A 26,370-nucleotide genomic window follows, 5' to 3' on the forward strand; every position below is an offset into this window, starting at 1 on the left:
TAGATTTGTCAGATTTCTGTAAATTCAATGAAATGCCAAGCAGAGAAAGCACATGAAAACTCTGTGTTCAGAGTTGTTTCTACTGAAGAATTATTTCTTCCACATTTGATTTGTGCTGGTGTTTAGAGACAGAGGAAAGGAGGAAGGTGTTCCTGATGCCCACAGCAGCCAAACTGAACACCAAGTTCCTGTCTTGGACTCAGCAATGGTTTTGCTTTTATCCCTGTCTTTGGACTGGAGGTTTTGTGAGTTGAATTTAACAATCTCTGTGAAGAGACTGCACCTTATCTCCAGGACAAAGAGCCACATAAACCTTTGGTTTAGTTAAGCAGCAGTGGTGGGGATCCATTCTTTGATTAGGACCCTGTGGAAATACCAGCTTGGAGTAGCATGGAGAGTCTGTTATTTTCTCCCAGCTGCTCATTGTTATTAATCACCTCTCATGGCTGATTATCTGGAATTCTCTGGCAGGTGCCTGATGGGCACTGTAGGATTTGTGTTTGAAAAACTTGCTTTGCTTGTGCCCATAATTAATTATTTCTAGAACTTTGCTTGATGCTTTTCTCCTCAACCCAAGAAGTAAATCTTTCTTCCATTCCTATAACAAACCCCGAGTACATTTTATACAAATGTTATTACTGACCTTTGTTCTCATTGGGAACTGCTGGAATCACCTGCTCATGGAATTGAATGGCTCCTTTCCCCAGCCATCTTAGCAGGCAATGCCTTTCAGGGCTCTAGATCTTGGCTAACTCCCACTAGAGCCTTCTTCCAGCTGAGGATGAGTCAGGGATGCACTGGGATGCACGTGTGGAGCTGCAGCCCCTGCCTGCAGCAGTGAGGGCCAACACAGCCACTGGACCTGAGCAGGGGGGACACAGCAGGTGGGGACAGACGGATTCAGGTCACTTATTCCAAGCTGTTATACCAACTTTGTGGTTTTTTAAGCAGTGGCAGACAGCTAACAATCTCCATCCCCAGGGAACAGGAAGGGAAAAGCCCCTGTGATGGAGAAGGAGAACTTCAAAGGCTTCATTTGAGCTCCTTTATCTTACACTCCTTTTCACCTGGCAGTACCTAATCCCAGCATACATGAATCAGTTCTGCCTCAGGGTCACCATCTCCTCTGTTCTTTGACCCTCTGCAGATGAGAGCCTCTGCACCTTTCCTGGGGATGGACACTGCTTGCTGCTGCTGCTGAGGAATGGACCTTGCTCGTCTCACACTGGCTCCCCTTTCCCCTGGTCATCAGCTGAGTGCATTTTTGTACCTTATTGAAATGCACAAAAATGCACTGTCCAATTTGACAAAACTTCCAACTAATTACAAAGTACTTTTTGCAATTTCCTCTGTAATATCCTTTTGAAAGTTGCCCTGTTTTCTTCCTCTTTGAATGCGTATTCAGAGCAGGCAGATTTGTAGGCACACAATAAGGAGCTGATTTTGAAAAGAGGTAAATAAATTGCACTGGCTGGAAAAGGGTTTCTTGCTGCCCTTTTATTATGATGTGCACAGAACTTGCTACAAATTCTTTACTTTGCATTTCTATCACAAAGATAAATGAAATTGTCAATCCTGTTCACATTTCCTTTTGATGGCTATATAAAAGTAATAGTCAGGGTGCCAAAAAAAGCTTTCATTAATTCTTCTATTTATTAAGGTGAAAGGAGGACTGTTTTGCAAACAAAGAAGAATAAACAAACTGTGGTGAATGTCCCCTCTTTTTCCAGAGAATATACCTTCTTTATTCCTAACTTTAGAATGACTTTGAGCAGTTTTAAAATAGATAAAAAACTTAGTGATTTCAGATTTCTGTAGCTTCATCTCAGTATTCACCACTGCAACACTACACAGGGTAAGTGAAATGTTGTATGGTAATGTTGAAATTTAATCCAGGGAATAAGACCACACTTTAAAAACAGGGAAAAAAAAGAGAAATTCTTGTACTTGTTCCACAGAGATATCTGATATTAAGGAAAATAAAATCAAACAGAAACAAAAGAAAAACCCACCCCACTCTGCTTTTTATATATGATAGATATAGATATCAACATCATTCTTTCAAAACCATCTCGGGAAAAGAAGCCCTCATAAATCACTTTTATTGGGAGCAGTCTTGAGCAGAAGCAGCCCTGTGTGCTGCCATGGAGCTGCCCCAGGCTCTGCCCCAGCTCCCCCTGCCTTGGCAGCGCCCAGGGCTGCAGGAGCTGCTCCAGGGGCAGCGGGGTGGCTCACAGTGCCAACTCTGTCCCCACTGCTCTGGGGTGGGGTGGCAGCGCCCAGGGCTGCAGGAGCTGCTCCAGGGGCAGCGGGGTGGCTCACAGTGCCAACTCTGTCCCCACCCTGCTGCCAAACTCTGAGCACCTGGGCACGGGGACGGGTGGGAACAAGAGCAGGAGGATGGGGAGGGCACAAAGCCCCTGGGGAGGCAGCAGAAAGCTGCACAGCAGGGGAAGGTCCTGGGGAAGTGACACGGGCACTGCCCTGGCAGGAGACACCCTCTGAGATGGGCACAGGGCAAGGAGAGCTGGGGCCCTCAAGAGCAAGAGGAAGAACCAGATTATTCCTGCAGATGGGGGTGAATCTGCCTGCAGATAGGGTTAATTCTTAGAGTCTCAGAAATTTATTTGGACTTTGGCCCTTTACTTTTTTCATAGCATTGCTTATTTTATTATTTTATTTTATTTTAATTTATTTTATTCTATTTATATTATATTCTATTATATTACATTACATTATATTATACTATATAATATTATACTTTATTCTATTTTTATTCTATTCTATCCTATTCTATTCTATTCTATTTTTTATTTTATTCTATTTTTATTATATTCTATTTTTATTTTCTTTTATTTATTTTCCCCCCATAGTTTTGTCATTACTTGCAGAGAAATGGGATTTGTTAGATTTTGAGAAAACAGCAAGCCCCAAGAGACAAATGAATCTTCAGAGATGCTGATAATTAAGATGGGGAGGTTTGAAAATCACACCAAGTTTAGCAGTATCATTGTAACTTCCTGGCTGCCTGGGAAGTATTTGAGCAGACAGTTTGTACATATCCAGATGAGGAAGAAATCTCTTCCCCTGAAGGACAAGGTGAGGGCAGTACTTCCCTGAACTCCATGAAACAGGATCAAGACACCAAAGTTGTCTTTGTCCTTCCTATGAGCTGCAGAAGGTCTCAGGACAATCAGTCCCATCATTTTATTGTTTAAGTGTGGAGTTTAAAACCCCTGACCTTTTATCACATCTATTTAGCTCTATATCCATGGCTCAGGAAAAAATTAAAAATGAGATGGATATCCTGTGCTTGGCAGAGAAATGCAGTGCTAATTCATTTTCTGATTTTCTGGCTACAGCAGTCCAACTGTGTTTAGCTTTTCCTTCCTGCATTCACTTCTAAATCTGCCTCCTCTCTTCCACTGCTCCTCACACACATTAGCATCTCTATGTGTTTATGTGTCACTGTAAATCCTCAGAGTCATCTTTTACCACAGTTCTTATTAGTATAGAATATATAAGACTTTCTGCAGAGGTTGGAGTTTTCAGAATCTGAAACTCTTGCTGGTTTAGCTGTGGTTCAGCCTGCCCTGAACGTGCCCGTAAAGCATTCATTGCCAGGCACTCAGAGGCCACAAAGCCTGATATTGACTCTGCTCCTGCTGCAGCTGTGAGTGATGTTACTCACAGCCAAAGCCCCAAGCCATCTTCCTACTCCACTTTGAAGGAATCTCTCTCTTTATCAGTGCAGGAAACAAGCAGCTTGTCTGCTACAACATTCAGAAACCTCCCCTTCCATCCCCTTCCCTCCCTTAGCCACAATATGAACATCAGATATGGGAGAGAAATAACACCGTGTTTCCTGATACAATTAATTTTACAATAGTTCAACTTTAACACCTTTGGACATAAGCACAAATGGGGAGAAAAATTAAAGCTTAGATTCACAAAGCCATGAAAACAGCAGTAAACATCCAGCAAAAAAATGTTTCCTTATCATCTGCAAGCAAAGGATTTAGCCACTGGGAGATGTTTTAAAACCAATTATTTTAAACCCCATATAAACACTATTTCTGATTCCATGGGAAAATCATATCCAGTTCCAAAGGCTTCAGGAAAACCAGGCATAAAAGCTTGAGCTCTTACTTGAAAACATGAGGTATCTGAAAGTGCAGCCTTCCCTAAGGAAACCACAATTTAAATTTCAAGTTTTAGACAAAGAAGAAAGACAAAACCTCAGAACCAACCCTCACCTTGTATCAAACCCAGGTGTTATTAAAGATTAGCCCCAGGTTTTCATTAGAGCCTGCTGTGACAGACACAGTGCCACCCAGTGCCACCCCTGTGCTGGGGACACTGCTTTGGCAACACCTGTGCAAGAGCTGGGCTGACAGAGAAGATGGGCTCCATCAGATCAGCCTCTCATTTCTCCATTTCTCCAAAGCAGACACATCCCTCTGTTTGTTTGCACAGCCCAGCATTAAAAGAAGCTTTCACTGTGGTGAAATGTCAGTATGCAAGAACTGAGTCCCTGGAGCTTTCCCAGCTAGATTGCTTTTTCTCCCCACCCCTTCACCCCTGCTTTTTTTTTTTCCCCTTTTCATTTTGGATTTTTCCCCCATGACACTTAAAAATGATATAAATATTATAGGCTAGGTTCTGGTCTTCTGAAGTAATAATATTGAACAGCAAAGGTGTCTGTGTTTAAGAGCACAGGACTTTCAGTAACTGCTTGGCTGAATGTTCTTTGCTATGCAAAGCTCTGCAATATTTCCAGTAGTGCCTTATAATGTCAGCCTTTGGAGTATGATAAGGTATCTCTGTGGTTTCATATTGCATCAAGTGGAAATCCAGCATACAAATGACTTGCTTGGGAATATTCTACACAAAATTATTGAGAATTTTAAGCTGTTTCTGCTTTTACTGAGGGAGTGAAATAGATTATATGGTATTGAAGCATTTTTTTTTGAAAGTTTTACTTTTTGAAAAGATCATTTAAGTGAGGAGTGTTATATTTATGGACTATCATATATTAGTGCTCCTGTACATTCCTCTCCATCACCCAGAAGGAAGGGCAGCGCGTCAGGTCAGCAAAAATCAGGTCTGTTTGGTAATAATCTATTTCCAGACCATGCAACTACCAACCCATGTGAGATTTTACTGCAATATCACTGTCTTGCCTGCAGAATGGTTCTGTACCTGATGTTCAATCATTATGTTCATTAGTGGGGAAAAATCCTTCAGGAGTATCATTCTTTCTAAAAAGCCATATGCAATTGTGTGGCTAAAAAGCAGAAATGTCTTTAATTATATCAACCATGCTTGCAAATTAAAGGCATAATAACCCATCTGCATCTGTGTAAATCGGGTATTAGGCCTGAAGTCAGGATTCATTTGTGTACATCTATGCAAAAAAATAGAGGAGTAAAACACATGCACTAGCATAATGTTTAGAGTTTGTGATGGATTGGAATGATAGCAAAGGGTGTCAGAACAGTACATTAGTGATATCACACCAACAGAAAATCATGGGAGGTGCTAGATGATGGCAGGAGAAAGAGGGAAATTTACTTCCACATTTAGAGACTTTTCTCCACAAAAGCAATGTGAATACTCTCACTCAATCCCTCACTTTGCCAAATTTGCAGGACAAGGCTTAGGAATATCTTAAAAGTGGAGTGGCAAGCTGGCATCCTTCCCTGAGTGTCAAAATATCTCAGGAGAGCTTCCAGTAGCAGGCATCAATATGTTCATTTAACTTTCTCCTCCAGATCAGCCTTCAGATTCTGGCAGGGAGCTACACTCCCTCCTTTTAGATGTAAAATTAAAATTTACATTAAAAGAGTTTAAACATCTATAAGGAACATCTGGAAGTCTTTCCCCAAACACTGAATAAGCAAAGGCTCCAGGACTGGCTCCTTTCTTTGTGTGTGTTTGGTTAAAATACACAACAGCATCAGTGTCAAACAAATGGATGTACTTGAAAGAGCTACAAGGAATTACAAAAGACTCTTGCTCTCTTTACATCAGCTCTGTGATGCTTCCTGCTCCCTCCTCTTGTTGAAGCTGCTGCTGTAAACAAACAAACAAATCCCAGAGCTGCACAGAGGGTGTTGGAAACATCACCAGCCATGGCTGGGGAACAAACCCAGGCACTGACACTGGGAAGGAACACACACGTGGTGAGGCTTTGTGGGACCTGTTCCCTGCAGCCCTGTCACAGGGCAAGGCAGCAGGGACTGGGTGAGCAAAGCCATCTGGTCTCAGGATGCTTCTCAGGACTATTGAGGAACTGCTGCTAGGATTAGTAACTGGGCAGTAAAATCCTTGCAGTTTAACAGCAGAAAACAAAAGAGTTTATAGGAGAAAATAAATTTCACAACTCGAAATGCATTCTACTGGTCATTTGCTGCTGTCCTGATTTATCTGAGCACTCAGGCCTTGGCTAATCTGAGAGTAGCCCTGCCCACAGCCAGGGCTGTTGCCAGTCACAGCCATTTCAGCTTTATCTGCTCCCCTTTGGGAATTCCTCTGGGAAGTTCCACTAAGGGCTTATGGTCCCAGTGCAGAAAATGCACAGGGAGGAGAGAATTGCCAACAGCACAGATTTAAACCCTGGCTCTGTGTGTGTTAGCAATCAGGAACCTTGTCCTGTTAGTGTAGTTTGTATTTTGTAGTGGTCATACATTTAACAGTAAAGTACATTTGGTTAATAGATCTGTGCCAAAGAGCACAAGAATATAAGTAATAGTTACAAAGAAATCTTCTAAAAATAAAAACTTCTGAGAGATGCAAAGGGATATGACTGATTAAGGGTCACTGCTTCTCTCCCACTGGGACCATTTCTGTGCTTGGGGCTGGGCTGGAGGAGACAGAAATTAGGGGAGCACATTCAACAGTGACATGAGACCTGGAGGGCTTGAGTTCTTGTCTCTGGGTTTTTATGCCACAAAAACAAGGAAATTTTGTTCTTTTGTTCTCTACATATTTGTTCTCCTTTTTTTTTTTTTTTTTTTTAATGTCTGCCTGAAAGAAAATCTAGTTTTATCTGGTCTTAGACCAATTAGTACTTCTGCCTGTGGAACCTATTAGCAGCATCAACAACAGCAGATATGTTCAAAATATAAAGCTGGTCATTCCTGTGCTTTAATCTTAATTGGAGCTTTAAATCTAACACAGTTTTAATCATTAAAATAATGCTGGAAAGAAAAGCATGGGTTTGAGGGGGGTTAAGTTTCTTTTATTTCCTATGTTCTTTTCAGAAAGTTATGGTAATTATTTTTATAGTGACAAGAAGATTATTTGACTTAATTTAATACAGAAGATTAAGTTCTCAAGAAAAAAAAATTACTGTAATGTACACAAGTGCAAAAACAAGTCCAACATTTCCCTACATCATTAGAATTACTTCCTTCTCATCCTGTGGGACAATTGTGTCCTGGGATGTGTGGTAAAATTTAAGGTACAACTAAAATGTGGGGCACAACCAAGGGCCAGACATCTACATCTCACTCACAGCTCTAGAAATTCCTTCCCCCACCCCTCCCCAAAATAATTCTACACTGGGAAGTCTCTAGGTTTTCTCCCTTATAATCAGTTTTTTTGAAATTCTTTTAAATTAAGTTTAGCTGTGAACTAATGGAAATAAATTATCTCTGAAGTATATCATGGTGGTCCTGCTCCTGCAGTCTGCAGTGTGATGATGAATGGCCAGCCTCATAAAATAGCTGTTAATAGATTTTAAAGCCAGAGGGGAAAATTATGATCATCTAATTCTGACCTCCAGCATGGTGCTGGTGCCTGGACACCCCCTGCACCTTCTGCATCAGGGGCACAGCTGCTCGTGGACATTTTTCAGCCAGACAAGCCCAGCAGCCCCTTTGGAAAGGGTGAGGAGGATTCTCACCTGGTGAAAATCAGATTGGTCACAGCACCCTGTGACACCACATGGAAATCTGGTCTATTCTTGCTTTCTTTATGGTGCCATGAATCCTGCTCTCCTCCCTGACAGGGCCATTCTCTTTCTCTCCTTGCCTGAGCTGTCCCTCTTAAGCTTTCCTATTGCTCTTGGGTCTCCAGCCCAGCAAGTGCCAGCTTTCCCTCTCCTCTCTGCAAGCTGCCCTCAGCCCCTGTCCCTTCCTGTCACCATGTCCTCTGTGCTGGCTCTGCCACATCCACTTGTTGGCTCTGTTTTTAGGGACTGACATCAATATCTTGCTCAAGACAGCACAGTCTCTTTTCATCCACTTGGGGAATGCTTCACTGATTATAAAGAAACCATGAACAGAGAGAAGGGATAAATTACTGAACCAATCCTCTACCAATGACTTTGTTATGTCTGCTTTCAGAATTGTGAGCACCATAACTCTCCAATTTCAAGGTTTGTGCTCTAATCAATTACTTTGAGATAGGAAACAAAGATTTTTGTTCGGGTTGCTCTATTTTCCTGCCTGTATTTCCACATCCAGGAGAACTCTGCAAAGTAGAGTTCATGGCTGGCAGTGCTGATCATTACTGTTCAGAACTGCTACACTGTCCTCCTCCTACTTAAAAAGTTTTAATGCCCTGTAGGTTTTAAAGCTAATTTTTTTTACTAGAAAAAATCCAAAATGGAGTTTGAGTCCTGAGAACTTGCCAGTTTTGATTTGCTCAGCACCATTCTTTCTGTTTGCTCAGGCACTTTTCACCCTGCTGGGGCAATGTTTGCCAGCCCAGACTATCTATGATTCCTATTAAATAAATACACAAACAATTAACTAAATAAAGCAGATCTACAGACAGAAGATCATCAGGTCTTGTTCAAAACCAGAGCATGACAGGGACAGGAGAAAGCCCAGAGTGGGCTCCGCTGGCTGTCTCTAAGAGCTCTTCCCAGACACCAGGGGATCACTGAAAGAGAAGAAATTGCTGAAATCTCACCTGGAAGGCACTGGGAAGTGCCTGCAGTATTTACTTAGTGACAGGGGCTCCTGGGCAAACACCAGTGCATGCAGCAAAGGAAAGTCACTCTTCTGCTGCCTTACTCTGATCAAAAGGGATCAAAAGTGGGATCTGAAGGATTTGAACTGGTTCTTGAGCATGGCTTTTCTTGTTAGCACTGTACAATGCCCATTACAGGGCTGTCAAGACTTGAGGATGTGAGGGCATAAAGCAGATTTCAAGCCTGAAGAGCAAAATAAATTACTTGGCTTGGGCAGATGGAAAAGGACACTTCTTTTCTCAGCTGTCTAGCAAGCCAGGAGTAGAGTTTAGTCCAGTGAGAACAAAAATAGCCCAATAAAACCTACTGGCTGCAGCAGTACAGATGGCTTGTACCATCTCCTAAGCCATTTACTTTTAGAAGCTGAAAAATGGCAGAGCTGAAATTTTAGGTGAACATTTCACTGCAGGTGAGCATCCTAGTGAGAAGTGTTAACTCAGGCTCTTGTCTTGCATCCCTTCTCTCAGTGTTTTAACACCTCAACTCTCCTGCCTCCTTCTCTCCCCAAAAGACCTTGAGGAGCACTAATTGCAGGGATTCATTTCAAAATCTTACAGTACATTGTTCCCGCCCTCAAAAACAGTTGCTGATTATCACTTTCACAAATATTTACTGCTATCTGATTCTTGAATAGAATATATTATGAAAATCTCCATATGCCCAGGCACAGCTTGACTTAGTGGGTGAAAGACAATGACTCTATTTTGGATTCACAGTGCTGAGAGAAGAACACTTACTGTATTGAATTCCTACGTCACTTCAAATTGCCTTTACAGATAATAAATCCAAATGTTCCTTTGATAATTATCCTGTACTAAAATTAATGCCAAATAATGTGCAAGCAAGCAGGCAGGCCTTTATGGGTATGATTACAGCATTTACTTCTCTTTGGGAGCTGCTGGAACTGTCTACATAAATAATACCATGCCATTATCCTTAAAGCAGCACATTTGTTTTACAATGCATCCTTGCTGGGGGAACTTTTCACATATATACTATTGAAGCTTTCTGTGCACCTTAATCATCTATCACATCCTTTAAGGAAAGATCCCTTAGAAGAGAACTCTTTTTCCCCCCCCACTACTGCTTGACATAAAACTATAAAAGTCGCTAGGAAGATTGGAAACCCTCCCTCCCTTCTAAAAGACAATTTATCTTCTTTATTCATTCTGCTTGAATGCCTCTGCAACAAAAGAAACTTTTACTGTGCTTTGCCTGAAATTCACAGGAGTGCATATGTTATAAGGGCATGGTGAACTGCCAGATTTTCAATGTCTCTCCCAGCCTGACGTGTTTTTCTCCTTCCCTGCTGTGCTGCAGCCTCTTTAATTGAATCCAAGCTTTTTGGGGCACTTGCACTAGCATGGAGATGTGCCACCTGCCTGGAGCAATGCCTCTTGTGCATTTGGCTCCTGAACTTTGTGTGAAATCTATCAGTTGAGACAATTCCTGTGCCCAGTGAACACAGTTGATAAATTATAACCTCAGCCTGTTTGTTGCTATCAATGAATTCTAAGTCAACAGCCATATTTTGTGCTGAAGTCAAATAAGCACTAGGAATGGGGAGATAACAGCTTAATTACAAGCTGGAGGGTCCTCTGCAGCACCAAGTCCATGAAATTACTGAGCTGCTCCTGAGTGACTGGCATCAGAAAACCAAAAATACATGGAGGAGGAAAAATGGCAGTTTTGTTGCAGACTGCTACTGAGCAGCCATTACACTCCAATCAGAAACTTTAAAAGGAAAAGCAGGAGTAACTCAATTCAGAGGCCTTTTACTGTCAATTACAGCAGACCTTTTCTTATTCACTTTGCTGAGCAGCTCCTGAGTGATTCTGATGGAGTGAAATCACAAGTACTGCTCACCAATGCAGCTGCAGCTCTCCCAGTCTCACCACGTGGACGCTTCCTGCAAGTCAAAATGGGATCTGATAAATTATGAAACAAGGGCTCCAAAATTCAGATTGCATTATGAGTGGATTTATATTCTTGGATCCTTCCTTCCCTAGAGAGACAAGTTGGAAATTGAGGTTGGATGATATACATTGAATGTATTTTCTCTTCCAGGGCTCCTCAGCAGGTGAAGCGTCACTGCCTTCCTCTGATACGTTCCTGTGCACTGTTCTCTGAATTACCAGGCTCTTCCCTGCTCTGCAATGGAAAAAGAGGATTCAAAACCTAGGAGAACTCATCATGGACAAAGGCTTTCCAGCCTGCTTTAGGCAGTGTTGGGCCTGTTGATAACTCCAGTCCCTAAGGGTGGAGAGTTGATGCTTGGTCAGGGTGGGAACACCAACAGCACTGTGAACACTGAGCAGGGTGGATGAGCCTCTCCCCCTTGGAGTGCCCAGCCTCAAAGCTAATAAGGCCACTCTGCAGTAGATGCTGAGAACAGCTTTTTTCTCAGCTTTAAAAATTTTTTTCAAGAACTTTGTTGAGTGCCTCTCACCCCTAATTTTCCTTCACAGAATACATTTGGGTTCCTAGATTTTGGAACTCTTGTAAATGGGAATCTTCATTTTTCTTGAAAGTATGATTTAAAGAGCCACCTTTCTGCCCTGATTTTAACATGTGCTCTCTGAACACTTTGTCATGAGTAGTGTTCTCATCCTGTAACAAAGGCATGGGACAAGGCAACACATGCTCCTGAGACACACCATGGTATCTTCACTGAGAGCTGGAAATCTTCTGACGATTCCCTGGGAAAGCTGGAGAGGTGAAAGGGAGCAAAAGAAGTTTAGAACTCTCTGAAACCAGTGGACCAGGGATAGGACAAGAGGACACAGTCTTAAGCTGCACCAGGGGAGACATCAGGAAGAATTTCTTTAAAGGAAGGGAGGTCAGACACTGGAATGGGCTGCCCAGGGAGGTTCTTATACTAAAGACAACACAGAGAGGTCATCTCTCCTCAGAACTAGAAATCTGAAGGATGCCATAGTTTAGAAAATGCAAACAAGAACTGCCAGAATGAGAAGGTGAAATACAGCTATTGGTGCTGTGACAGAAAAGAGGAGACTCAATATCCAAGGGGAAATAGTTTATTCTATGGTGAGATGTCTGAAGGGAATGGACAACAACTGCACAGACCCAGTCCAATTAGGAAAAAAGATTTAATTTAATTGCTTTCCACAGATCTTGGTCTCTGAGAACCAGTCAAATGCAGAGCTAGAAAAGATAAAGGGCAGCCTTAGGGGTGAATATTTTCAGCAGTTAAGTTCAGCAACATAGGAAACTCCATGCAGAAGAAGATATATTTCCCCTCCAAGCTTACTTACTCTTTAGTGAAGTGTTTGCCAACTTTTTTCAATTAGTTTTCTCAGTTGAAAGAACTCTGGAATTGTGAAACCTTGCAAGGACACATGATTAAATTGACTTGGACAGGTGAGGTTCAGAGCTCACTAAAAGATCATACAATTTAAACTGACAGGTATCACAGAAGACAATCTGACTAGCCCAATCTATTTCCCCTGCTAGAAAAGCCAAGGACTTTTAGGCAACAGATTATCATGGATGCTGCTACCAGAAGTTGTTTAACCTAGAGAGTGAGTGAGAGTCCCAGGTACAGAGACAGAGCTGGCTGCTGAGCCTGCCACTGCCTGGGTGATGGGAAATCATCCCATATTTCCTGCCCTGCTGTTCCCAGGCCCTGCAGACACTCCAGTGCCAGGAGCACCATACCTTGATTCTGAATGCAGTGCAGGTCCCTCAGTGAGAGTCAGAGCACAGCCCAGCCTGGCCCAGCTCTGCTTCTCTCACCAGTGGTCATACCCTGATAAGGAGAACAATCTAATCAGCCAGTGCATTCCCTTCTACATGGAAGGTGACTAATTGCAAAGATTCTCTATCTCTGGCTGAGGCTGCACTTCAGTAACTGCACAAAGACACATCATCAGGACACTTGCAGGTATTTTAAACAATTTTAGGCTGTTTTCCTCGTCCTGCTTGGACAGAGATGTACAGCCCCACTTAGCCAGAAAATTCAGTGCTCAATGAGGATATGGGAAAGAGAACCAAAACCATCCAAGGTTTATTTAAACCCCCTTATTTAGTAACAGACCATCTGTTGTAAAGATGGAGAGACCTTCCTTAATTTCCTCTCAGGACAGGGATACAGCTGTAACCCTGGCAAAAGGACCAAGGCAAGAGCTATGTGACTTTACACAGCCAGGATTCCATGGTGGAGCAACAGCACAACATCTTCCAACAAAGTGAGCTCCAACACCCTCCAGAGGTGCTCACAAAATGGAAATAATGGTGTGAAATATTCACAGACCCGCACAGCACATTTCTCCTTATCTCAATGTGACTGAAGCAACTGCAGGAACTGGTGAGTGGTAGACCTGGATAAGTGAGAGCTGCTTCACAGCTCCTCAGTTCCTGTATTTTGTGAATTAAATAACCAGGTGGATCAAACATGCCTGCTTTCCTTGACTAGAGTGCTATTTTCATTAGGTGTTGTTATTTATACACTCAGCTGCTCTGGCTCTGAGTGGCAGACAAAGTGTCTCAGAGATGAGTCAGACTGCTCTCCTTGTAGCACTAAATTACAGAGGGATTTTCAGTGCACACTGATTCCAGCAGTATGAAAGGTCAGTACACACGGGTCTCCAGCTTCCAATGGGAGATGAGGAAATGCTTAAGCTTTTATCTTGTTTCTGAGTGCTTTGGGTTAAGCCTTACAAGTTTGCTGAAAGCTTTAGTGGCTTACATCTGCTGAATGATAGTGTTCAGCCATGACTGGAGGGGTGTCCTGCACAGCAGTGTTTGTGGCCAGCTCCCCAGCATTGCTGCTGGCTGTAAGAGAAGCACAAGGAGGTACAATAGGATTGGGAAGGGGGCTCTGTCATCTCTGCCCCCACGGGGTGAAGCAGGAGCAGCCATCCATGCAGCGTGCTGAGGTGCTTGGGCCACTTTGGGAGGAGAGACATGGCAGAATGCTTGAAGAACTAACAGGGCTGTCACAGACATCTCTTATGAAAAATCCTTTCCTTAGGATTTTTCCTCCTGAGAAGCTGAGAGGCCCCAGGAACAAACTGTAACCAATGGTTATCTGCTGCTGTGGAATGCAACAGGTGCATCTGGGATTGGGCTCATGTGGTTGTTTCTAATTAATGGCCAATCACAGTCAGCTGGCTTGGACTCTCTGTCTGAGCCAGAAGCTTTTGGTATAATTCTTTCTTTTTCTATTCTTAGCCAGCCTTCTGATGAAATCCCTTCTTCTATTCATTTAGTATAGTTTTAATATAATATATATCATAAAATAATAAATCAGCTTTCTGAAACATGGAGTCAGATCCTCATCTCTTCCCTCATCCTCAGACCCCTGTGAGCACCCACACAGGGACAGAGGGGAAAAGGGAGAAAACTAAACCTAAAAAAGGTATTAAATGCTGCCAGAGAGAACAAACAAACACAGAAACAAATCCAGTGGCAAAGCTGCATGATGGGAGAGCGCATGGGCACACACCAGTGGAATTTGAGATAAATGTGACCAAAGGATCTTAGTCCAGCAGTGAGGGGATGAGGGAGGGTGATTGCACCTCGTGGGGACCTTCCCTGTGTTTGTGCCTGTCTGCTGCTGAGAGGCAGGGTGCTCTCACTGCTCATGTCAGCAGTTAGAAGCCATGGCAGCATCCTGTCTCAGAGGTAGCAGAGGGTACCCCTCAGCCCTGCGCAGGCTGGCAAGGTCAAAGCCAGCCTGGAGGGAATGAATCTTCTCCCTTGAACGTCACAAAGCCAAAACCTGGCTGTTCACTCTGCCCTCAAACTCTAGAGCTGCTGTGTTCATCGTTTGCTTCTGCACTACTCCTTCAGGTCATGATTGCCACCAGATTTTGTGAAGTACAAGTTTAAAACAAACTAAAAGCTTTCCTGAATTTTTAGGAAGAAGTGAAGCAGAAGAATCCTTTCTTTCCTGATTGCAACAGCCCTGGCATTCCCCACAGATCAAGCTCACCCTCAGAGACCTTGCATTTCTATTATTAGCATCACTGGCTTTTGCATTCTGTCTTTACATTTCAGCTCTGGGTTGTACCATGGGACTACTCAAAATTTCTGCTTCCTTTCCACTTCATAAATAAACATGCATGGGAGCAAAATCCCCAAGCACTCTTTATATGCATGAAACTGATTCACCAACAAATAGCAATTTTGCTATGAAAACTGATATTTAGCTTTTTCTGTTGCTGCCTCTGCAAAGGGAGAGCAGTGACTTTTATTTTGTGTGTGTGTTATTTCTCACTAACACCATTTTTCAGTAGAGCTTTCAGTAGCTCACTAAAAACTGGCAAACCCTCCAAGGTATTTGTTTTATGGTAATAACACAAGTGATTACACTTTCTAAAGCCAAACAAGTGCTGAGAAATTCTCTGCTTGTCTGAGGTTTTGCTTGTAAGCATTTCCCTCCCCACCAGCTCCAGGAGAAGAAGCAGAGCTGATGAGTTTCAAACACTCCTGCTCTGGGCAGTCAGGGCCAGTGCAGCTCCTCTGACTTGGGCTGACCTGCTCCTGTTTTGGGGAACAGACAGAAAGGGGAATGAGCCCCCATTTCAGGCAGGTACAAGATGGACACAGCTGCCCTCTGTGCCCCAGGGCTGTGCTCCTGTTTTGGGGAACATAAAGACAGGGGAATGAGACCCCCTGTGACAGACAGAGCTGCCCTCTGTGCCCCAGGGCTGTGCTCCTGTTTTGGGGAACAGACAGACAGGGGAATGAGCCCCCCCCAGAGCTGCCCTCTGTGCCCCAGGGCTGTGCTCCTGTTTTGGGGAACAGACAGACAGGGGAATGAGCCCCCCCCAGAGCTGCCCTCTGTGCCCCAGGGCTGTGCTCCTGTGCTGAAAGGGGAAATAACCAAATTCTGCCATTGTTCCCATGGCTAAAACCCCCACCTTCTACAGCCCTGTTCCAAATCCTACCAGAGGAGCTCTAGGAACCCGGCCTGAGCCTTTTCCCAGCACAGGGTGTGAGCTCAGGGGCACAGCTCACACAGAGGTGACCCTGGGCATCTTCCCAGCCACACAGGGCACTGCAGGGACACTGGAGATTCTCCTGCCCATGGGGACAGCTGCTCCTGGAGCAGCAAGAGCCTCCTGGCACAAGCACAGAGCATTTAACACAATTCCTTCCCTCTCTCCATCTGCAGAAGGAGCAATGAAATCTGCAGTGTAATGCATTCAACAAAGTTAAAATGATAAATGCTGATGGCATTTCCACTCACTGTTAATATTAGCAAGCTGAGGAAGACTCCCTCTCCTGAGGTGAACCACTGCAAATCTGGAATATTTTAAATCAAAAGAGACACAGGGCCAACTTGCAGTGAACTCCAATTTACAGGGAATTCACACAAGCTGAATTTAGGGATCCTGTTTAGGCCAGCCCTGCCTGCAAGGTAAGGTGAGCTGTTCAATGCCATGCCACACTTGGATTGTAGCTGAATTCCTTTCTGGAAGGATCTGACAATCCTGGCCTTTCCCTGTTTTCTGTAGAGAGCTATTTCAAACCTTCTATAGAACAGAGCTCACAGATGTCCTTTTAGCAACAGGATCTTTCCAATATTGAGAAAAAGAAAAGTGTAATTTTTTGTTTTCTTCTTTTTAATGATCAAAGTCAACATTTATTTTTGTATGGAAGTGTGTGGGTATACTAAAGTGATATTTGCTTTGCCTGAAATCTCTCTGTGTATATAATCTTTATGGCAAACATGTTTTTATCAGAAACAGGTAATTAGAAAACATTCCAAAGGCACTGCTGGAATATGCCATGAAGACTTTCCTACTGCAGCTGTGGCTGAGAAGGAATTCTGGTCTCAGGAACTCCAGGAAACCAGAGGAACCCCACAGCTCTCTGGGATTTCTGATTCAGACAGTGGCAAATAAAGTGGAAGCTGAGCTGTTCCCTCTAAGTGGCCAAAGGGTGGGGGAGTGGGAGCTGCAGCAGGGCAGAGGTGGGGAAGGGAAGCTGAGCATTGCCATTTGACAAGGAAATCCCAGAACCTCTAGAAACAGCAGAGGTGACAGTGCTGGCATTTTGCATATCTGTGGAAAGCACAGACATTCCTGCCCAGAACCCTGAGAAGGTGAGAAGAGTGGAATTTCAAGGTGTCCTTTTGCCTTATGTCCATGAGGCCTTGGGCCACTCATCAGGTTTAGCTTGAATGCAGGTAAGAAAGGACAATAAATAACTTGTAGGGCTCACTGTCAGCACTGATGAGCTGCAAGGGCTTTCCCAGGCACTCAGAGCAGTGCACAGGGAGCCCTGGAGGTGCTGAGCCCCTGGGGCTGGACACAACTAAACCTTCAGAGATGTTTCTTTTTGCTCCAGGCTCTGCTCTGGGACCTTCACCCCTCTCTCAAGCTGTACTGAGTTTCACTGAGGTGAAAGATGAGATAGAGATGCTTCAATACCACTCTGAAAGGAGCACCTTGAGCAGGAAGCTGGCTGCAGCAATTTAATGAGAGGATGAGGGCAAGGTGGGATTAGAAATTCAATCCTTCTCAGGGCCAAGGAGTGGTTTTGGAAGATGCAGGGAGCTGTGCCTGGGATGGGCTGCTTGGGGTTTTTGCTGCATGTTTCACTCAGGAATGGCTGAGGCTGCTCCAAAGGGATGCAGAAGCCACCAAAGCAACAAAGCATCTGTCACTCCTCCAACAGTTACTGAATTTCTGAGCAAGCTGCTCAAGCTGACACAATACAGTCAAGGAAAGCAGACTGGAAGCCTTTAACATGATTTGCTGCATTCACCTTTAGGTAATGGATAAGCAAATATTCACCATAAAATCTTAGTTCACTCATATGGAAAGAAAGGGGCTGTGAAACTGTCACCATTTGGAGGTTCCAAGAGAAATCTATCCAAAAGATGTGAGCTTGAAGAGAGAAGTTGTCACAAACCCTAAACCCAAACACAGATCCTCACATCCCAACCCAGCAAGGCTTCACCAGCCCAGCTCACACAGAGGCACCAGGCTGGGTTTAAAAATACATCTCTGACCTGGTCACACTGTCTTGTCCAAGGAAACAACATTTCCTCAGAGTAGAGCCATTAATCCAGTTAAGTGTAATTAAAGCATTTGCACAAGTCTGAACTAATTTCTCTGTTTACTGAACAGATTGGATAAATATCCCAGTGAGAGGCAGAAAATTCATTACAGCAACAGCTTAGGTCCCTGTATTTCTAAGCTGTCCTGATATGAGGAAATTACTTTGGTACCCTAACAAATATATCATTTCAGTAAGCTCTTAATGTAAAAGCACTGTGGAAATAATGTCAACAACCTTGTGATGACTAATAAATAGGCTGATGTACATCCAGCTGCACATAATAAACCTTTAGAGAGCCTAATGTCATCATAAGCCAAAGGAAAAGGTATCACAAGATTAAACCCCAGCTTTTATACACAGGCACACCACTTCACTCATATTAATACTTATTTTTCTCCTTATTGGCCCCAGATTGCTGCCCTTGCTGGCTGCACTGGCAGTCAGCTGGTGCCTCATGACACTCCCAGCTCTTTCTGGGCTTTGAACTTTCTCAGCAGCAAATCCTGGGGCTGCTGCATTGCTGGATGAAGCTTTTTACTTGCACTTAGACAGAATTCTGATATTCTTGGTGCTGTGTGAGGACTGAAACTGCCAGGGCTCCACCCAGGCAGCAGGGACAGAGAGGAGGTGACTGGGCTGGTGTTGGGGTGCAGGTGTTTGGTGCCAACCCCACCTCAGCAGGCACTGAAGGGCTGTGGAACAGGAGGGACCTGGGACCTGTCCCTTCTGCCTCCTGCTCCAAGACAAAGACACAGCCCAAAACCTCAGCTCTGCAGTTTTGATTTTCTTACAGGAACAACAGAGAAAAACCCTGAACTGAGGTGTGCTACAAACCCATGAGATGTGAGTTGCAAGGACATACAACCCTGTGGTGTAAGTCCAGGGGGTACTAAAACATACCTCAGTATGTTCTTCCACTTTCAGTACCCCCTGGACTTAAAGTTGCACCCATCAACAAACAATCTCCTGAGCATCCAAAAGTGCATGTTTGAATTCAGCACAGCTGCAGATTAGGGAATTAGAAAGGATACTGGCTGTCAGTTCACATTTTTTAAATGACTGATATTTTTTTTCCTGTAAACCTCTGATTATAAATGGGTTTCACTGTGACACAGACTTTTGGAATGGAGAGTGTTCACAAATTCTCTTTCCTTTCCAAGTTTCTCTTCAGTATTAACAAATTTCTGTGTATTCCAATCTCACAGGAAAAAACTATTTGAGCAACAATTTTTCCTGTCCTTATTTTAAAAGATCTCAAACAAAGCTAGCTGCTGTTGCTGATCAGAAGCATCTAACATTTAATTTGTATTCTTCATCTTTAGTCTCCAGAGTCTTAAGGTATGTGGTAAACACAAAGAAGAACACATCTAGCTCTTCCCACCACCCACACCTCTGCTGTGCTCCTGTTTGCACAGCTCCAGGTGCTGTCCTGGCCCCTCCTTGCCAGGGGAGGCTGTGGAAGGGAGGCTCCCTCCCACAGCAGGAGCCCATGGAGCTGTGCTGGCTGCTCCCTGAGAGCCTCCTGCTGTCCCTTACAGGGGTGGGATGGTGAAAGCCCAGCCAGCAGCTGCTGCTGTTTTCAGGTTGGTATTTTCTGACATCCTGTTTCTTGCCCAGCTGCACTGCTTGAGCTGTGAGCTGGCAGCTGAACACCTTGTTAGGAGATGCTGTCTTGGAGGAGAATGATTTTTGTAGTCTCACAGCAGCCAGATGAAGCTGCTGCTAAAGCACCCTAGCCATTCCAAAATCACTGTCTCTTTAGTTTGCATACAATAAAGGCATCAGCAAAACACACCACAGGCAGAGCCAGCCAGCCCTGGGAATAGCATGGCAGCCCTTGAAGTGGTAATTGCACCACCTCTTTATTTATCCATTTGGGTCCATATATCAGTTCTCCACAGGAATCCTGGAGAATTTTAAGTGGCTCTTGTTAATACAGTGAAGAGATAGGCTGATTACCTTGTGCTCATTAGAAGTGTACAAGGCTACCAGAGATAATTGGAGAGCTCTGTGAAATATTTGCCTTTCTCAGGTTGCAAATATTGCAGAACCTCATTAGTTTACCCTGCTATTGCCCATTGACTTACTAACCCGGGGTTTGCAACCTGAAAGGACAGTGGATGAATTCCTAATAAAACAGGGCAAGGTACTGCTCCTATTTCTGCAGTTTTGCTGCACTAAACAAACCATCTGGTACAGTTTTGTGTGTGCAACAGACAAGGCACAGTGAGTGAGGAAACAGGTAAAAGAGGATTCCACTTGATGCTATATCAATGGTGTTAATAAAAGTGCTATTAAAAAGGGCTCTGCAAATGTGAAAAAGAAAAGAAAAACTACTTTATTTAGTATTTATGAGTCATTTCAGGCAGGAGAGCAGTGAAACTAATTTAGTGTGAAATAGTTTTGTGTCAATGTTCATCCATGAGCTGCAGCAACACATTCACACAGGTTCAGGTGTGCCAAGGGATTAATGCATCCCCATTCCCAGCACAGGGGATCCAAAGGCTGTCCTGGGCATGGCTGCAGGGAGGACAGGGACAGAGCAGCTGCAGCACCCCCCAGAACAGCCTGCAGCAGGGCCCTGAGTGAGGCTGGGCAGCCAGGCTGGCTCTGGGCACAGGAAACACCTCCCCTGTGGGCACAAACAGCTCTCCCTGACACAGAGCTGGCATACTCTGCCCCAAAAAACCATCTGACCAACTCATGGTCTGCCTCTGAACAGCACTGCAGCACCAAAGGAGCCTGTGCAGAGCAGCCTTCCTCTGTGAGCCTCTGACAGACACACTCCAGCTTACACCACTGCGCCCTAAACACTGCAAGCAAACCCCTGCACCTGGTCCCAGTGCCACCAACTGGTTCTGAACCACCTGCACCTGGTCCCAGTGCCACCAACTGGTTCTGAACTACCTTCACCTGGTCCAGTACCACCAACTGGTTCTGAACCCCCTGCACCTGGTGCCAGTGCCAATAACTGGTTCTGAACCCCCTGCACCTGGTCCAGTGCCACAACTGGTTCTGAACCACCTGCACCTGGTCCCAGTGCCACTAACTGGTTCTGAACCCCCTGCACCTGGTCCAGTGCCACCAACTGGTTCTGAACCACCTGCACCTGATCCCAGTGCCAGTAACTGGTTCTGAACCCCCTGCACCTGATCCCAGTGCCAATAACTGGTTCTGAACTACCTTCACCTGGTTCCAGTACCACCAACTGGTTCTGAACCTCGTGCACCTGGTTCCAGTACCACCAACTGGTTGTGAACCACAGCAGGTATTTGAACACAAACTCTAATCTTGATTAATCTCAAACTATTGACAGGAAAAGGAGGGAGGAGCTCTCAGCTGAACTGGAAGTCTTTCTAACTGGCCTGTGGCAACTGCATTACAACAGAAAGTCTTAAAAAGAACCCTCCAGAAATGCTAGTACCATTTAAAAAACCCTGTAGTTTCATGGCACAATTTAGTTCTAAATGATTATATAATTACATTTGTGAACGTAATCCTGTGGGGTATTATTCTAATTATAGACCACAATCCTTCTTAGCAGCTTTCAGAGAAATAATTTGTGTAATGAAATGAAGGTTTCCAGCTGCATCAAACAAACCAATCTCAAACCTGTTTTGTAAATGACAGGCTACCCTTAATGGTGTGATCCAGCTTGGATCAATCCACTGACTCTGTATTTGCCTGGATTTTTGGGGATTCCTTATTCCAGAGCAGAAAATGGCTGAGGGCAGCATGCTACCTGCAGAACGCACAGATGTGCTCTAAATGATAAATAATGCAACAAAAAATTAAAACTGAGGCCCCAGCTATTCCATCCAAGTGTGAAGCAGCACCACTCCCAAGGGCTGTTGTACACAGAGGTTGAAGACAAGGGACTCCTGGCCTTGGGGACATGTTCATTCTCATGACAAAAAGGAAATTTTGCTCAGAGAAGCTTTTCTATATAAACCCCAAACTGCATTGCACAGCAATAAATGCATTTGAAAAGGAAACACACAGAGACTCCAAAATGGTGCAGCTGCCTTCACCTGTCTAAACTGGAATCTTTCCAGATACTAAATGTCTTTGTAGACACTCCAATGCCACTGATCAGTGCTTCATGGTGTGTTATCTGAGCCCTGGGATAAAATCTCTTCACCACCAGCAGTCATTAGCTGACACAAAGAGCAGCTACAAGCCAGCCCTTATTGCAGCCTGGTTCCTAACAAGCTGTCCTGAGGACACCTCTGCACACCTCTGGCCATGTGAGCCACCTTGTTTAGTCAGAATCTTCCTGAGATGGTGTCCAGCTCCCCTCCTACTGCTTTTTGTAACATCTCTATGCAACCCCTCACAACAAGGCAGATGATGCCAATGCAGAGGTGTTGGAGCATCCTGTGAGGACAGAGGTTTACAGGGGCTGAAAACCAAAGGCACACCCTCAGCAGGTAAATCTCCCTTCATGCAGGAGGAGGGTGTTGGTCTTTGGCCAGGAGTGCCCTGGGAACAGGGTTGGAGTGTTCAGCTGCTCCCCAGACTTGTGCCTTCCCATAGCACTGTAAATACACACTGCAAATGGGCAGATAATGGATACCCCTACTGCAGTTTACACTGGGAAAAGATGAGCAGGGAATACCCAGAGGAACAGAAAAAACAGAGGCTGAACCTATTCAGTTTGACCTGTATGTTTTGGGCTGAAGCTTACACATTAATAATGTACTGGGGGACACTGCATAAAACTTCTGTTCTTGATTCTTCCTGAGGCTTTTTTATGCTTACTTCCCTAAGCAACCAACCAGTAGAGTATCAATTTTTTTGGGCTCAACATTGTTATAAACGTTGATTATTGGTGTTATCATTCCTTATAAGTAGGGATACTTTGATTTGCTGTAAAATCAGAGTACTCACACTAAAACCAACACACAGGATGGCTGTGCCTGTGCAAAGACAAAGGCCCATGACACAAGAATATCTGGAAATTACTAACTAGCACTTGCTGTACCTTTAGTCAAGCATGCCTGCTAGGCCAGGGCAAGAAAACAGACATGCCTATTTTATGTAGCTCTTCTTTTACAATAATAGTGTTTGTAGAATTGGTAGTCAGTTTGAATTGTGTTCTGTACACTGCATTATATATGCAAATTAATTCCTATTAATCTTCATAATGTTAAGCTCCTGCTAAAAATGTTCATTTAAGAAGTGCCTTTGTTCTTCTGTCTCCCTAATTTCAATTCCCTTCAGTCTCTTCACCCTGTGTATTAAAGCACTTTATTAATTTGGTCACGTTAATCTGATCAGTGCTAAACACACCACCATTTCTAAAGACCTGAAACATGAGGCTAAGCTGCAGTGACACACAAACAAAAACCCAGCGAGCAACAGGCACAGACAGCAGCTCTCTGTGCCTGCTCCCACCAGGAGGGGACAGCCCCTGCCCACCCTCCCTGGCACCGTGGCCAGGCTGAGCTGCACCCAGAGCAGAGAGGGCAGGGCAGGCAGGGCAGGGCACACAATTGAAACCTCGTTAAAGTAACAGGGGGGTTAATTGTGTCACCAGAAAGGAGGGGATCAAACCTGACAACGGCCAAACCCACCAATTCTGTGCCATCCTGATAGGGAAATGAAGGCCTGGAGCAGAGAGGATTATCTCTGAATGGTGATTACCCAGGTCTATGGAACTGGCATTGATTCTGAAATTATGGGAGGAAAATAGAGAAGTTACTGCCAAACAGAACTGTCTCTACCATCACAAGATGGGCATGTTAACAAACTGAGGTTTTATGCCAGAACACATCTGTAAAGAAAGCAGGATGTGTTTATGAATTTTATGACAATTCAGAAAACACTATGTAATTAAAAGAACAAATTTCTATTTTAAGATTAATTTCCATTCCCAAAAATGCGTGTCTAGAAAACTGTTTGATTTAAACATACCAATGCTTTGCTAGAAATATCTTTTCCTTTTCCATTTATGTTTACTAAATTCTTGCAAGATTTTAGCAAGAGTTTTGGCTAATACCAGATGAAAATGCAGATAATTTTATGTTCAGGGGGTACTGAAATAGAGCTGTGCTCTGTAACTTGCCCAGAGCTCCAGGCAGAAGCAACAGCAGGCAGAAACAGATTTTCTGACCGAGCATATTTGATCTCATTATGTGATTGTTGATTAAGCTATGCCTAACAGGTAGATTGTGATTGATATCACAGAGAAAGGAAAGGAGGAAAGGAAAGGAAAAAGGAAAGGAAAGGAAGGGCAAGGGAAAGGGGAAGGGAAATGGAAAGGGGAAGGGAAAGGGAAGGGGAAGGGAAGGGAAAGGGAAAGGGAAAGGGAAAGGGAAAGGGAAAGGGAAAGGGAAAGGGAAAGGGAAAGGGAACCACCACCCCCAACCATTTTTCTTGAATAAACATGCAGTCTTAAAACAGAATTTCAAAACTTGCTTCATAAAGAATCCACAGCCTGACAGCTTTTTGCTTACATGTAGTACTAGCTATTCTATGCCAAAATTATTTTCTCCTTAATAACAGAATCAAATTATTATCTTGAATACTTCCAGTTCATTAAATGCCACTAACATAATTGGGAACTGTATGATATGAGGAGGAAATATGTGGCTTGCAATAAGCACAAATATTAATTTAATTTCATTTTTCAATTCATTTTGAGTAATGAAGAAGGGAAAGAAAAGGAAACAAAATAATATGATCCAATGACACTGGTGTGCAGCAAGACTAAACAGGACATAAACTAAAAGATAAACTGCACTAGTCACATCTGCATGCTCAATATTAAAAAATATACCTATGTTTGGAATGAATTTACAAGCCCTGAGACAGACAACTTCATGATCTGTGATAAATCACACAGGAAAAACACCCACTCCGATACCAATTGCTTCTCTGGAATTGTTGAAAGATTGAAAGCTGGAATTGTTGAACAGGCAGTTCACCTATATAGTCTATACACAGTTTTGAGACATAATCTAGATACTTGATGCTGTTGAAATATAAGAATAGCAAGTGGTAAGAATTCCTTTTCCTATCTCTGGAAAAAAGAACATTTGTAATTATAACATTTTCAAGTTCAGCTCAGTTCAGGAAGATTTAAATTCCTTGTACATTTTTATGTACAAAGCCACAATGTCTTAGAAAACACGACTGCATCACAAATTCTGCTTTCTGTGAGAGCTTTGTTAAACTCATTTAGAGAGGGTGTATTTTGTAAACTTTTATTCTTTGTTCAAAAAGCTTTCAAATCATGGAACATTTGAGATAGAGAGCAAATGGGTTTGGATGAGTGGTTAAAGGCTTTGGCCACAGTCCCTCGCCCTGCTGACCACCCAGCAGAGCGTGGTTGTGGCTGACTGAAAGGCCTCCCATCATTATTTACTCTTGTCTTCACCAAAGGGCTGAGCAGGCAGAATTGCTCAGACACACTGACTGCTCCATGCAGTGCTCCACAGAACTTTAATTCTCTGCTTTAGAAAAGGTTCCTGATGCAGATGATGAGTGCAGGGGTCACTAATCACCACAAGGACTGGATCCAATCAAGAATGGCACACACAGGGACTGGCCCTGCTCCTTTGGGCTGCTCAGGACACCAGGCAGCAAAGGGAAACATTTCTGGACAAGCTGCTGAGCACTTTTGCTGTTGCTGGTGATGTGAAAGATGCACCAAATACACTGAGAGTAAAGAAAAACACAACACCACTCAGATTCTGCCGAGGCACAAAGGAGGAAATGGACACCTGCACTGGTTTTACAGACGAGGGTTTTTACTGGCTCAAATCCAAAGCCCAGCACTGATGCTGCAGCAGTGTCCATGGCAAGGGGGCTGTGGGCTGTGGGGCTGCCAGCAGCTCCCCCAGCTGCTGCCTGGTCCCAGGAACACAGGGATGGGGTGCCACACACTGTCTGTCTGACGAGATACCACCAGGGCAAATGTCCTCAGCCTTCCAGAGCAGCACATTGCTCTTGGGAGCAACACCTGTGCAACTTCCACCAGTGAGCAGGGGAGCCCAGAAGGCTGCAAATTGGCCCAGACCTTCCCTCTCATTGCAAAGGAAAGCCTGTTCTGCTCAGCATGAACTGAGTGAAACCATAAACACACATACAGCTTGTTCTTTAATTTTTTTTCCCTGATCCGTCATAGTTTCTAGGCAAAAATCCTGTGTCTTAAACAGCTGTTGGTAAACACTGCTGTCTATAAGTTTTCAAACAAGACACCTGGGTCATCCATTTAAAACCTGAACTTCCCTAGATCTGGATAGACCCATTGGAGCCAGGTGAAGCAGTGCCACGGCACTGAAGGTGGATTTCCTCCATGTGAGCATCATCCTGTCTGCAAACACATCATAAGCATGTGAGTGTGA

The sequence above is a fragment of the Molothrus ater genome, chromosome 12, assembly GCF_012460135.2.
Source record: "Molothrus ater isolate BHLD 08-10-18 breed brown headed cowbird chromosome 12, BPBGC_Mater_1.1, whole genome shotgun sequence".
NCBI lineage: Eukaryota > Metazoa > Chordata > Aves > Passeriformes > Icteridae > Molothrus > Molothrus ater.